Source organism: Nycticebus coucang, chromosome 19, assembly GCF_027406575.1.
Source record: "Nycticebus coucang isolate mNycCou1 chromosome 19, mNycCou1.pri, whole genome shotgun sequence".
NCBI classification, from domain to species: Eukaryota; Metazoa; Chordata; class Mammalia; order Primates; family Lorisidae; genus Nycticebus; species Nycticebus coucang.
In genome coordinates, this window is record NC_069798.1 from 7,242,839 (window position 1) to 7,254,991 (window position 12,153).

General features: G+C 42.4%; 1 protein-coding gene across 5 annotated transcripts in view; it reads left to right on the forward strand.

Moving 5' to 3' along the window:
* Nucleotides 1–12,153, forward strand: part of EPB41L3 (erythrocyte membrane protein band 4.1 like 3) — a 240,666-nt gene that overhangs the window by 84,621 nt on the left and 143,892 nt on the right. Inside the window, exon 1 of one of the 5 annotated variants that reach the window (XM_053571288.1) lies at nucleotides 5,087–5,294. The exons of 3 other annotated variants lie outside the window; for them this stretch is intronic. The gene's annotated coding sequence lies outside the window, so the exon portion shown is untranslated. Of the gene's footprint in view, nucleotides 1–5,086; nucleotides 5,295–10,398; nucleotides 10,487–12,153 lie in introns of those variants that run through there. One more of the 5 variants, XM_053571289.1, reaches the window with a different exon arrangement.

Sequence of the window (12,153 nt, forward strand, 5' to 3'; positions counted from 1 at the left end):
ATTCTAGTATCCTCAGATTTGCATTTATTTACAAATGAGTCAACCTTGGATATTCTTACAAATCCCTAATAAACATCTTGCACGGGAGAAAGTCAATAGCCAAGGCTTTCTTTCAAATGGCCTTGACCTATTAAGTTTATTTCAAGAAACACTGGAAGCTGTGCACTACAGTGGAATCACATTTTCAGGTTGTACCCATCATGTTTAAGTATTCATGTCAGTGAGACTGCTAAAAAGGGGGGAAAATGATAGAAAGGAAAAATCAAATTTAGAAGTACGGTTGACTTTTTCCCAGAGCAGTACCTGCTGTTGGTTTATTAGTTTATAAAGTTAACCATTGCTTGTTTTCCTAGAGAGACATAAACCTGGAGAAAACATTGACAAGTTGAACAGCCAGACGGCTGGCTGTGTCTTACTATCCAATCTTTTCTCCCTTAGTTAATTCTTGTCAATAGCTTTAGGAATGAAATATAATGGCTGATTAGAATTATTTACAACTTTACAGAAGACTGAGAGGCTTACTGACATTATTTTGTCCTTTAGGGGAAAAGTGATTAAAATGTTAAATTTCTTGGCATACATCAATAGCAATCATCTGATTGAGGGCTGAATTTAATGAGATTGCATAATAATAACTTTCATTCTTTATATTTTACCATTCATGTTTCACCTTTCATTCCTTATATATAAAATCCTCAAGTAGAAAACATTTGTACTGGGATTCCTTTCCTTAAGGAGAAAGAAATAGAATTATTGAGCATTTAAATTGATTATGAGAATAACTGTTGTAATTCTATACTGTAAAATTATCCTATTTAAAAGTGCTGAAACATTTCTAAATTTTATTGGAAATATAGAAAGTAAACAAAATAATAAAGGTATGTTTTAATACAATAAACCTGCCCACTTTTATGTACTGGCTCACTTTTTAACATATTTTTTTTTTTTTTTGGCCAGGGCTGGGTTTGAACCCACCACCTCCAACGTATGGGGCTGGCACCCTACCCCTTTGAGCCACAGGTGCCACCCACATACTGGTTCACTTTTATGGCATTATGTTTACAAGAGCACAAAGAGAAAGGAGGCAAATAAGGACTTCTGGTGAATAGGAATAGTTTTTTTTTTTTTTTGCAGTTTTTGGCGGAGGCTGGGTTTGAACCCGCCACTTCCGGTATATGGGGCCGGTGCCCTACTCCTTTGAGTCACAGGCACCCCCCCAAATAGGAATAGTTTTTTAAATGGTGTGTCAGTATGCCTAAACTTGCTCCCTCAGATTTACACATTTTTGTGCTACATTTGTACTTATCAGTTTTTTTTATTTCATTTTGCATCTGTGCTTTGCATGTATACAGACCACTGCAATGATGTATGCAAACCCGAAATGTAGAGGCATCTGGAAGCCTTAATGAGCTGTAAACTTTAAGCTATTCTTAGAACCTAGAAACTCTCCAACAAATTTGTATTGCAGAAGAATAAGCTTGTTGCTTTTGAATTATGCATTCATCCCCATATTTCCCTTATTTATGGTCCCCAGTAACACTGTGGCTCAAGATTTTATATCCTGATTTTCAAGGGCTCGATATGCAATTCAGGTGCCTGACATTATTCTGAGCATAAAATAAGCCTCAACTAGTTACCGCAAGTGTTAACATTTTACTAAGACAGCAGCTTAGGTTGGATAAATGAGGACAAATCAGTGTATGTGCCTAGTAGAGTAGCATTTGTAGGGTTTGGTCAAGAGTTAATATTCCTCATGTTTGTAAAGTTCAGATGAGTTCACCGTACTAATCCTATATCATTTCTTTTCCTTGTCCATGAGGCTGACAGTATGGCTATCAATATCATCTGTACATTTTCTTTGCCTTGGCTACCAGGTAGCGGAATACCAATGAGTCCATATTCTGACACCTGTGGTTAGATGGAGGTTCATGGGGCGATCCTGTCTCTTAAGGCTGAAATGAATTTACACATATCTTATGTGAAATAAGCTGCACCCTGGCTAAATTCTGATAGTTGTTGGCCTTCAGTGTTGTATTTTATGTACAGCAGAGCAATTTCAGGATGGCCATAAATAAGATTAGTATTGTAGTGTAAGCCTAGGTAAGGTGGTGGCGACCAGATGGGCTTCCTAAGACCAAGGCTGGAGTCATGGAATCTTTTTCTATTTTTCTTTTTTTATTTATTTTTTATTTTTTTTATTGTTGGGGATTCATTGAGGGTACAATAAGCCAGGTTATACTGATTGCAGCACTGTGAATCTTGAGAAGCGAGTTCTAAGGCCAAATCTACACTAATGTTGGGACTCTGCAAAAGGCCTCCCCTGGACGCAAGAACTACTTTTCTGTGACTTATGGAAACAGCACCATCAGGGGTTTTACCCCAACAAGAATAAAGACTTCTTGGGGACTTTAGGTGGCTTTATTTTTGCTAGTGGAAGGAAGGAAGTTAGTCTCCTAAGAAGGAAAGCAAATCCAACTGTCATCGTGTCACCCCCTTGCCTTCTACTTTACTTCACTTTTTCTCCTTTCCTTATGGTAGAGCTCATTATTTCCTGATGAGAGCTAAACAGTAGGTTCTTCATTATACTTTTAGTCAATAAGTATTAAGAGGTGATAATGTCTTTTAATTTTATAGACCCCTAATATAAGGAAGGAATTTTGGAAATAGTCTCTTCTTTTTATACATGGGGAAGCTGAACCCACAAGGTAAAGTGACAGCTTAGTTCATTATTACATGTCCATTTATTTATTCATTTAGCAAAATGCTGCCTGGTTGTCTTGCAGTGTACCCAGTGAGACACTGTGGGGAGACAGAGATGACTAATTGTTGCATGAGATTAACTAGATAGAACCAAGAGTGTGTTATTACCGAGATACAGGCAAGTTACCCAGGGAGCTAAGCGCAGCTCATGACTTCTGTGTTGGTCTGTGTTTGTCATTTCTTTTTCTTTGTATCTGTGCTAGGAAAAACAGAAAACAGAAAAATAGGGAGAGGCTTGATTAAGCCCAAAGGGTTCCATACTCGTTGCTTCCCGGATTTACTATTAAACTCTGTGGCTGTATAGTTTTTACTCCAAATTTTGAATTCGTGGACTATTATGATAACTAGCTATTTCTAACTTTTCAAAAATAATACTTAGTATTCTAACATTTTTCTGAGAAAATGGTTATGCCAAACACTATTGCTGATTTGCATCACCACAAAGATTAAGAGTCATGAGTCATAAGGGAAACAGTCTGCTGTCAATTAAAAAAAAATAGCAAAAATACTGTAATACAATGAATGAAAATATGGAACCATCTGTGTCTTGAATGATAATGCCAAATTAGTGTTTATTGTAAACAATACAATTTGTTCAAGTCCACTTGCAAAGGAGAGTGCCTTAAAAGGGTACAAAGAAGGAAGATGATTCCTTTCTGCATTCACCGACCTTCCATGCAACATACACTCACCCAGCATTCTTCTAACACTTGTGTGAGAGATTTCCTGACAAGAAATTAATACAGGTAATCTCTACACATATCCTCTGTCATGAACTGTCACTTCTATCTGTCATCTTCATTACCTCTGGCACCTGTCCCAATGCCTTAGTCTCCTATCAGCAACCTGGTATTTGCCCATCCTTTCTAGTCTTTGCAGAACCATCAGATTATTGTTCTTGAAACATAACTTATGGGCAGCTCCTGTGGCTGAAGGAGTAGGGTGCTGGCCCTATATACGGGAGGTGGTGGGTTCAAACCCAGCCCCTGCCAAAAAAAAAAAACAAACAACATAACTTGTCACATTTTCTTGCTCAAAATTACCTAAAGCTGAACACCTTTTATGGAATACAGACCCATAAACTCCATAGCAACACAGAAATCATAATTTTCCAAGTTCCTCTCCCATTCAAGCTGACAAAAATCCTTCCTCTCCAGCCAAGGTAATAAGATGCCATCCTCCCCCCCACCCCCAGACCCAGCCTTTTTTTCTTTTCGAGACAGAGTCTCACTTTATCGCCCTCACAGCAACCTCCAACTCCTGGGCTTAGATTCTCTTGCCTCAGCTTCCCAAGTAAATGGAACTACAGGCACCCGCCACAACGCCTGGCTATTTTTTTGTTGCAGTTTGGCCAGGGCTGGGTTCGAACCCTCCACCCCCTTTTCAATTCAAGCTCCTCCTACTTTAGAAACTCCAGCCAAGTCTCCTCACCTCCCCAGGCCTAACAGATGTGGCACACTAATCTCTGACAGTGGCATTTATTCTGACTTTGGCACCCATAAATAAATGCAATATTTTTGTGATTCTATGTTTCCCTCTCATCTTGAGCCCTTGAGATCCTAGAGGGATGACCACATGATTTGTAGAGGGCCTCAAACTATTTTATACTTAAGGACTATAGTTAATGATAGTATATTGTATTCAAGATGTTGCTAAATGAGTAGATTTTAGCTGCTTTCTAGCACAGGTAGGGGATTGGGGGGGAATGAGTAACTCTGAGATGGTGGATATATTAATTTGTTCCATTAGAGTACCCGTATTGCTATAAGTGTATATGTGTCTCGTGACACGTGTTGTAAGCCTTAAATATACACAAAAATTGTAAAAATAATGTTAACATAAATATACCTTGGTTACTTGGTTAGTACTTAGATGTGGTGAGATGACCAGGACGTCTTTCACCTACCAGGGGGAGAACACCTATTTCAGTGGAAAGCTTTATAGACCGTGGGGAGGAGGCAATGGCTGGGTTGCTGGGGCAACCTTCTTTATCCACCTTTAATTAAGGACTTCTCTATTAACTTAGCATTTCTTTACACATCTGTGTTAAGACTGCAGCCAATTTGAAGGTTTTAAAAGAAAAAAAAAATACTGCAGTGCCTGAACCAATAAATAACTCACCTGAAGGTCAGGAGCACCGCCTCCCTCCTTTCCCCCAGGGGATGTCTGGGAGGGGAGTGGGGACAGAGGGGCCCAGCAGTAGCGCAAGTGGAAATCTGAGGGCTAAGGCTATTGGCAGCTGTCTCCAGGCGTGTCCCCGGACGTCGGAGGCTGTTCCCATGTAACTGTCCTGAAGTGCTGCGGCGGCCCCCTCCCCCGCGGCCGAGGTTGGCTCGCTCCGCACCGTCTCTGGGCGTGGGCCGCGCCGCAGCTCCGCGGAGCCTCCGTGTCTCCTGCAAAGCCGGGCGGGGGGAGCCGCGGCGAGCCGCCCTGGGCTGCGGCTTCCTCCCCACGCCCGAGTCTCCTGCGCACAGCCGACGAGGACGCGAGCTTGGTCCCACGCCGCGGCGCGCCCGGCTCCGCACCGACCCCAGGTAACTTTTCCGCCTCCGGAGTGGGGGGATACCAGGGGGGTCTCCTCGGGTTTCCAGGGTGCGGAGGAACAGCCCGAGGCCGGGGCGAGGCGCGCGGGGCTGTGCGGCTGACGCGTGCTTCGGCGCCGCGCGGTCGCCCGATCGCGGGCCCCCCGGGTCCCCGCCCGGACCCCCGCCGGAGCAGAGCCCGCGCCCTCCGCCCGCCGCCCTGCAGCGTCCCCTGGGCCGGCGCGCGGAATCTGAGCCCCGGCCTCCGGCCTGCGGGCCTCCCTCCGAGCTCCGGCCGACCCGGGCGACTCGGTCCCCGCGTCCCTTCTCTGCCAATTTGCGTAAATCCCCCGCTCGGGGCGCCATGTTTTGAGTTATCCCTGGGGTCAGGGGCGAGGACGAGCGGGCTGGCCCCCTCCCCGCAGGGAGGGGCGGGGGGCGACACTGCGGCGCCGCCCGGGGCGGGTGGCCCGCAGCGGGAGGGGCCCTGCGCCCGGCGGCTGCGGGCTCGTCCCGGTGCCGGCGCGAGCGGGCGCGGCGCGGGGCGGGTGAGGTGCGCTCGGCACAAAGCATCCCCTCTCTGCAGCCGGGCCGGGCGCTTTTATGTAACTTGCTTTCCTGCCCCGAAGTGGAGCAGCGTCCCCGGGTCGGAGGAGGGAGCCCGGGGTCTGGGCACTGCGGGGCCCCTGGCCGGCACCCCGGCGCACGCAGGCCGGGGGCACCCCTGCTGGCCTGCGGGGCCCGGGGCCGGCGTGGCGCTGCTCACCTGGCGCCCGCGGGGCTGCGCGTCGCCCGGGGAGGTGCCGGCGAAGGCGGGTCTGCGGCGGTGGGGGTGGGGCGGCCGGGGCTTCGCACCGCTGGAGTTGGGTCTCCGCCAATCCCGGCGGCGTTTCTGGGCCTCTGCCGCGGAGCCTTGCCTTCTCGGGTTTCTCCTCCAATCTCGCCCTACTTTTTCCTGTTCCCCTCCTCACACCCCGGCCGCCAAGTTCAAGGCTTCTGCAATGCGGTGGGTGTGGTTATCTGGTAAATTTTAACTGTGGTTCCTTTGCAGTGGGAGCATTCTTTGCTTTTTTTTCTTTTTATATTTACTGATCTGAAGTTTTCAAGGGGTTTTCCCCTTTAGTTGCAGCCCAGTGTTAAAGTTAGTGAGATTGCTTTAGAACAAATAGAAGGATAAGGGAAACATGTGGTATTAATTACTTGTAGAGGCTGGGCTGGGTGATCCTGAGAGGATCACAGTCCTGCGAGTGCAGGGCTTCCATGACGTGTGTAAGTTGTTTCAGCTTTTTTACATTAGTCTTGTGGAATTGCTTTTGCAGATGTCACGACTTTCCTTTGGGGAGGAGGGGGGGCATTTTAGGCTCTCTGAGGCGGCCAGGTGTGCTAAAGCTCGTCCTGGTAGCATTAACTTGCGCAGGAGAGGAGCTCTCACACCAACTGCTAAAAACATTCTTTTGGAGTTTTACACTGGTTTTTAAAGTCTCAAGGAAAAAAAATGATTAAACTTCCTTATGTCTGGGAGCCATAGACGCAGTACCAGTTACATAAATTGAGCAGAAAAGCCCTGTTAGGAAAAGAGAGCTCCTCTAGTTTGAGTGAATTCTGGAGACTGAGAAGTGATTTTTACCTTGGCTCATGGAGGGTTTTTAACAAAAATGCACGTTAATTTTGGTGTCAAACTTTTAAAACTTAAGCTGGAGCGACAAAGCTGTTGTGAGAGGAAATAAATTCTAAGCTGAGGAAGTGGGACTTAAGCAAAATATCTGCTGCAGAAGTTACTGCATAAAGTTAATTTAGTTCATACTGGTTAGACAAACAATTTTTGCAAAATGGAACATGTTCAATATCAGGAAGAGTAGCCACTTTAAATTGAAAACCCCTTTTTTAGGTAGGTGGTTTTAGGGTTCAGGAACTATAGGCCAGAGGTCAGTGTGTCAGTGAAAGACTTACATTCAATTTCTAAGTCATTCCTTCTGTATAAATGTGATCTAGATTAAAAGCAGTTTTTATCAATTCTTGTATAGTGTTTGAAGTTTTGCCAACTTTGAGTTATGTGGAAATACAAGATCAAGGATTTTTTTTTTTTTTTTTTAGTTCAGATGCAATTTTACATATAGGTTGTTTTTAAAAAATTGGTGAGTCAAATGCATTAAGAGGTCACGTAGGTGGAAGAGAGACAGCTGTCCATGTAGGGAGAGAGAGATGAAGATGTTATCATCTTGGTGATCTTTTCTGAGTTTATAGTGCATTGGATGAAGTGTGGCAGGTTCTTGTTGGACAGTTTTCTTCCATGTAGATTGTACATTTATCTTTATCTTTTTTTTTTTTTGTAGAGACAGAGTTTCACTTTATTGCCCTCGGTAGAGTGCCGTGGCCTCACACAGCTCACAGCAACCTCCAACTCCTGGGCTTAGGCGATTCTCCTGCCTCAGCCTCCTGAGTAGCTGGGACTACAGGCGCCGCCCTGTACATTTATCTTTTACGTTAGTGCTTTTAAGAAGTCGTCCCAAATTAGAATTCTTGTCCTGGCCAGAAAAATACAACTGCTAGAATAGATTGAAAAATAAATGTTTCCTTTCTGTAAGAATTTGACTGTAATGAAGAGAGAATGTTCTTTAGTAGCCTACCCTGCTCATCTTTAATTTTCATAGTCTTTTCCAAGTCCCCCATTACCGTTTTCCTCTTTGAATGTCAGCCTTATCATGAATATAGACACACCATTGAAACTCCTGAATCAAACTTCTCTTTAGCACCACTTCATTTAGAGAGCTGCTTAGTGATGCATCTATTTGTTTCAAAAGGCTAGTTGCTTATCATTTGTTGGGAATTCATCAGGCACTTGAGCCCCTGGAGGGTTGTGCTGTCATTTGATTTGTCTCGCCTGTGAAGAATTATGTGCTCAGAAGCAAGGACTGGAGACTGGAGCAGTGAAGTCATTGCCCTGCCTGATGCTGTGACATCACTATGGCTCAAGGGAAACAGGGTGGGGCAGGCAAAACCAGGCTGTCTGCAGCCTCTTGACTGGCTTTTCTTCATCAATGAATGAGACTCTCCTTCCTCAAGTTGAACTGCACCACCAGGTACGGTTTGGGCAACTGGAAGAGAGAAATGAATATATAAAACTGCATGGGAGAATGTGTCTCCAAGAGCCAGGAAGAAGAGGCTTTTTGTAAAATAGACATTATTGAATATTCCTTTTATAGATGAAAGTATTATAATTTTTGGAGGGGGCTGTTTAAAAAATTGCCTAAAGAACAGGAGCAGTGAGTCTATATGTTTATTGATGGATGGAGACCATCTGTTTCTTACTTTTTGTTCTAAAGTAGCATTCTTGCTACATCCGTGGTTTAGATTATTCGTATTGTCTTTTAAAAGTATATGGTCTCTGTAAGGGTGTAGTTATTTATTTGGGAGGTAATCTCATTTATTTTTACGTGATGTAATTGCAGTTGGCAATCGGAAAAAAAAAACGGAAAAAGCTAGAGATTTCAGAAGTGAAGCTGTCTGCAGTGGTTTGGGCTAATTGATTTCCATTTAATTGTTTTATTTGCTAATTATTTTATAATTTAGCATTTTAATCCTAATTTAGAATTCTGATGTAGAGATGATCAGAGACATGTTTCACCCAAATAAGCGTTGATTTCAAATTATAAAAGACTGAAACTCTGAGACTTTAAAGTACATTTCATGCTTTGAGTTTTGCATTTAATGTGATGTGAGCATTAAAAACAGGACCACAACATAGCCACCGATGTTGTCTTTTTCATAGCTCTGCTGAGATGACTGTCATTTTTCATGTTCGTGTCTATGTATATAGGAGCTCTGGGCAGTTTTTAGCTGCGTAGCATTCAATAGCACATTTCTAAAGCAAAAGGAAGGAAGAAAAATGGGAAGAGGGGCACAAATAGAGGAGTTGAAATTAGGTGCCAGAACAGCAGATCACTGGGTGAAATGTCTTCGGTACTGCATTTTTAGACCTTGCGATGATTGGTTAAATTGCACACTTTAGAATTGTGAGCTCCTAGTAGCAGCCACCCCTAATTCTTTTGTAATTTGCAGTACAGAGAAAAAGCTGACAACTTAATTTTTAGTTTGCTGACATTTTGATACATTGTTCTTATAACCCTGCCTTGCAAACTAAAAACAAAGGGAAAGCCAGAGAGAGAAGCAGAAAGGTCTGTAGTAGACCTAGAAAACAGATGCAGTATTTAACCTGCCATCAGTATATATTTTTCTCTTCAGTTATGCTGGGTGGGTGCTTGATGAGGATTAGAAGTCACTTCTCTTAGGGTTTCAGCCCCAAACTAAGTACAGGTGTAAACACGTAAAGCATTGAGTGAATGTTTATGAAATTGGATAAAAAATGAAGCCATTTGTGATTTATGCTTCACTACAAAGAAAAATTGGAGAATGCTTAAAAGGCTCTACTGCCTTATTTAGAAATGAAAATTACTGGACTCATGTTTGTAGTCATTATTTTTGATGGCAAGATCTTCCTAAAAGGGTTGCTGCCTCTGTCTATGGCTCAAATTGGGTAGGTCCTGGAGGTTTTGCCCTATCAGAGAAGAGAATTCTGCAGGTACCAGCAGAAAAGGAGAATGGCTTCTTTGAGGGGAGAACTGCAGGGAACCTGCTTCCCTTCCTGCCAGCTCTAATTGGTGTCATGGAGGACACAGCGGGAGAGGGAGTACTCTAGAAGGAGGAGAGGGATCAGATCGGAGGGTGACAAAAGCTGAAAGGGATTAGCTGGGAGATGATATTGATCCTGGCAGTGAACTAAAAAGTGAAAAACTACTTTCTCTGTTACATCTCTCTCCTTTGGTCCTTTTTGTACAAAACTGTTTACATTCTCAAATAGTGGGTTTCTGTGTATTTTATTCAAGCCCCAAATTTGATCATTTCTAAAAGAAACTTATATTTTTTTCACATTTAGCATCTCTGAAATTGGGATAGGTCTCCAATGGCTCTCAGCCATGTGGCAGAGAAAAAGCTGGCAACTTAATTCATTGATTGTGAGTGTGCATCAAAATCTGGAGATTGGATGTCAACTGGTTGGAAGAAAACCATGGAGACAGTGATGGGGCACTCTTAAGAACTTAAGGTCCCCTGCTCTTGGTACCACCGAAGATGATATTGTGTCGAAGAAAATAGACAACAGTAACTCTTAGTCGGCCTGCAATTTGGAGGAGTTGGATGTTGAATGTGTAAGAACTTTTAGGAATACCTTGACCAGTTTTTAAAAAATATTTTCTTTATGTATACATTGAATACCTAAATAAGTCTAACAGGGTTCTTTAAGAAGAAAGTAAAAATCCCAGTTTTTAAAAATGCACGAGTCATACCTTGATTTGCGGAGTGCTGTTATCTCTTACAATCAATGATGTCATGAGTCTTCTGACATATGGTTTGTCACTTTGCTATGCAAATTTAAATATATATATATATATATATATATTTTTTTTTTTTTTTTCTTTTTTGGCTGGGGCTAGGTTTGAATCCACCACCTCCGGCATGTGGGGCTGGCACCCTACTCCTTTGAGGCACAGGCGCTGCCCTTAAAAAATATTTTTAATATTTAGTGTTTACTTACACTGTCCATTCTATGTATTAGCGGCTTTGTTTTTTATGTGCATCTTTTAATAGGACCACATCTAGTGAGGAATCTCCATTTCCCATTTTGACTTTTCCATTATGATGCTAGGAAGGTGGCTGAATTTTGAGAGAATCTCGATGAGTCTTTGAGAAAACATTTCATAAATCAAGAGGCTCAAATTTAGCTGTCAGGTAGCCTTTACACTGAGAAAGAAGGGGAGATCAATCCAGAGAGCAGGTGCGGGGCCTGATTGTGGAAGGTTTTGGGATATGAGGCTAAGGAATATTTTGGACTTGGTTAGGTAGTGGGGAGCCATTGAAAGTGGTTGAGCAGAAGCAAGTTTATTGGTGATAAATATGGGAGGAGTTGGAAGAAAAAGAATCTGGAGACAGATGGTCTTTTTGTTAATGAACTAATCCAAGATTTTTCAGAAATTGAATGTAACAGTTTTTCTTCTCAGTGATTGATATTTTGGAAATTCATCCCATGTATGTTTAAGGGAGTATTTAGGCAGACATTAAATATTACTTAGGACTGTTTAAAGTAGAAAATGAGAAATATAGAAGATGGGTACATTTTCCTTCTCATCCCTTCAGTTAAAATACCTTTGTTATTTTCATGTATTAAAATAATCCATTTTTACTTTAAAATATATTCTAACAATACTAAAAAAGAAAAAGAAGGACTCTCATTATCTAGAGAAAGTTACTGTTAATATGTTTGACAAACATCCTTCCAAAGCTACCACTGTGTGTAATCTATTAGAGCAGGTCTTGGAACCAGGCAGACCTGTGTGGGCCCCAGTTTTGCTACGTAATAGCTGTGTGACATGGGTCTCTTAAGGTCCTAGAGCAGTGTTTTTCAACCTTTTTATCTCATGGCACACTTGAACCTATAGTTAAATTTCCGCAGCACACTTAAATTATGTTGATCAAAAAAAAAAAATGTAAAAGAAGAATATACTTTGCTTTGAACGTCTTTCAAAAATGATTTAGTTAATGATCTTTAAAGTTCTCATGGTACACCTAAGATCCTCTTGTGGCACACCAGTTGAAAATCACTGTCCTAGAGGCTTTTTATTTTTTTTTTATTGTTGGGGATTCATTGAGGGTACAATAAGCCAGGTTATACTGATTGCAGTTGTTAGGTAAAGTCCCCTAGAGGCTTTTTATTCATTTATAAAATTGGCATCATGTTTGCATCTCAAGGATATGAGGATTAAATGATGTAATACGTGTATATCATAAGTGTCTCATAATTTGACTATTTTGCACATAT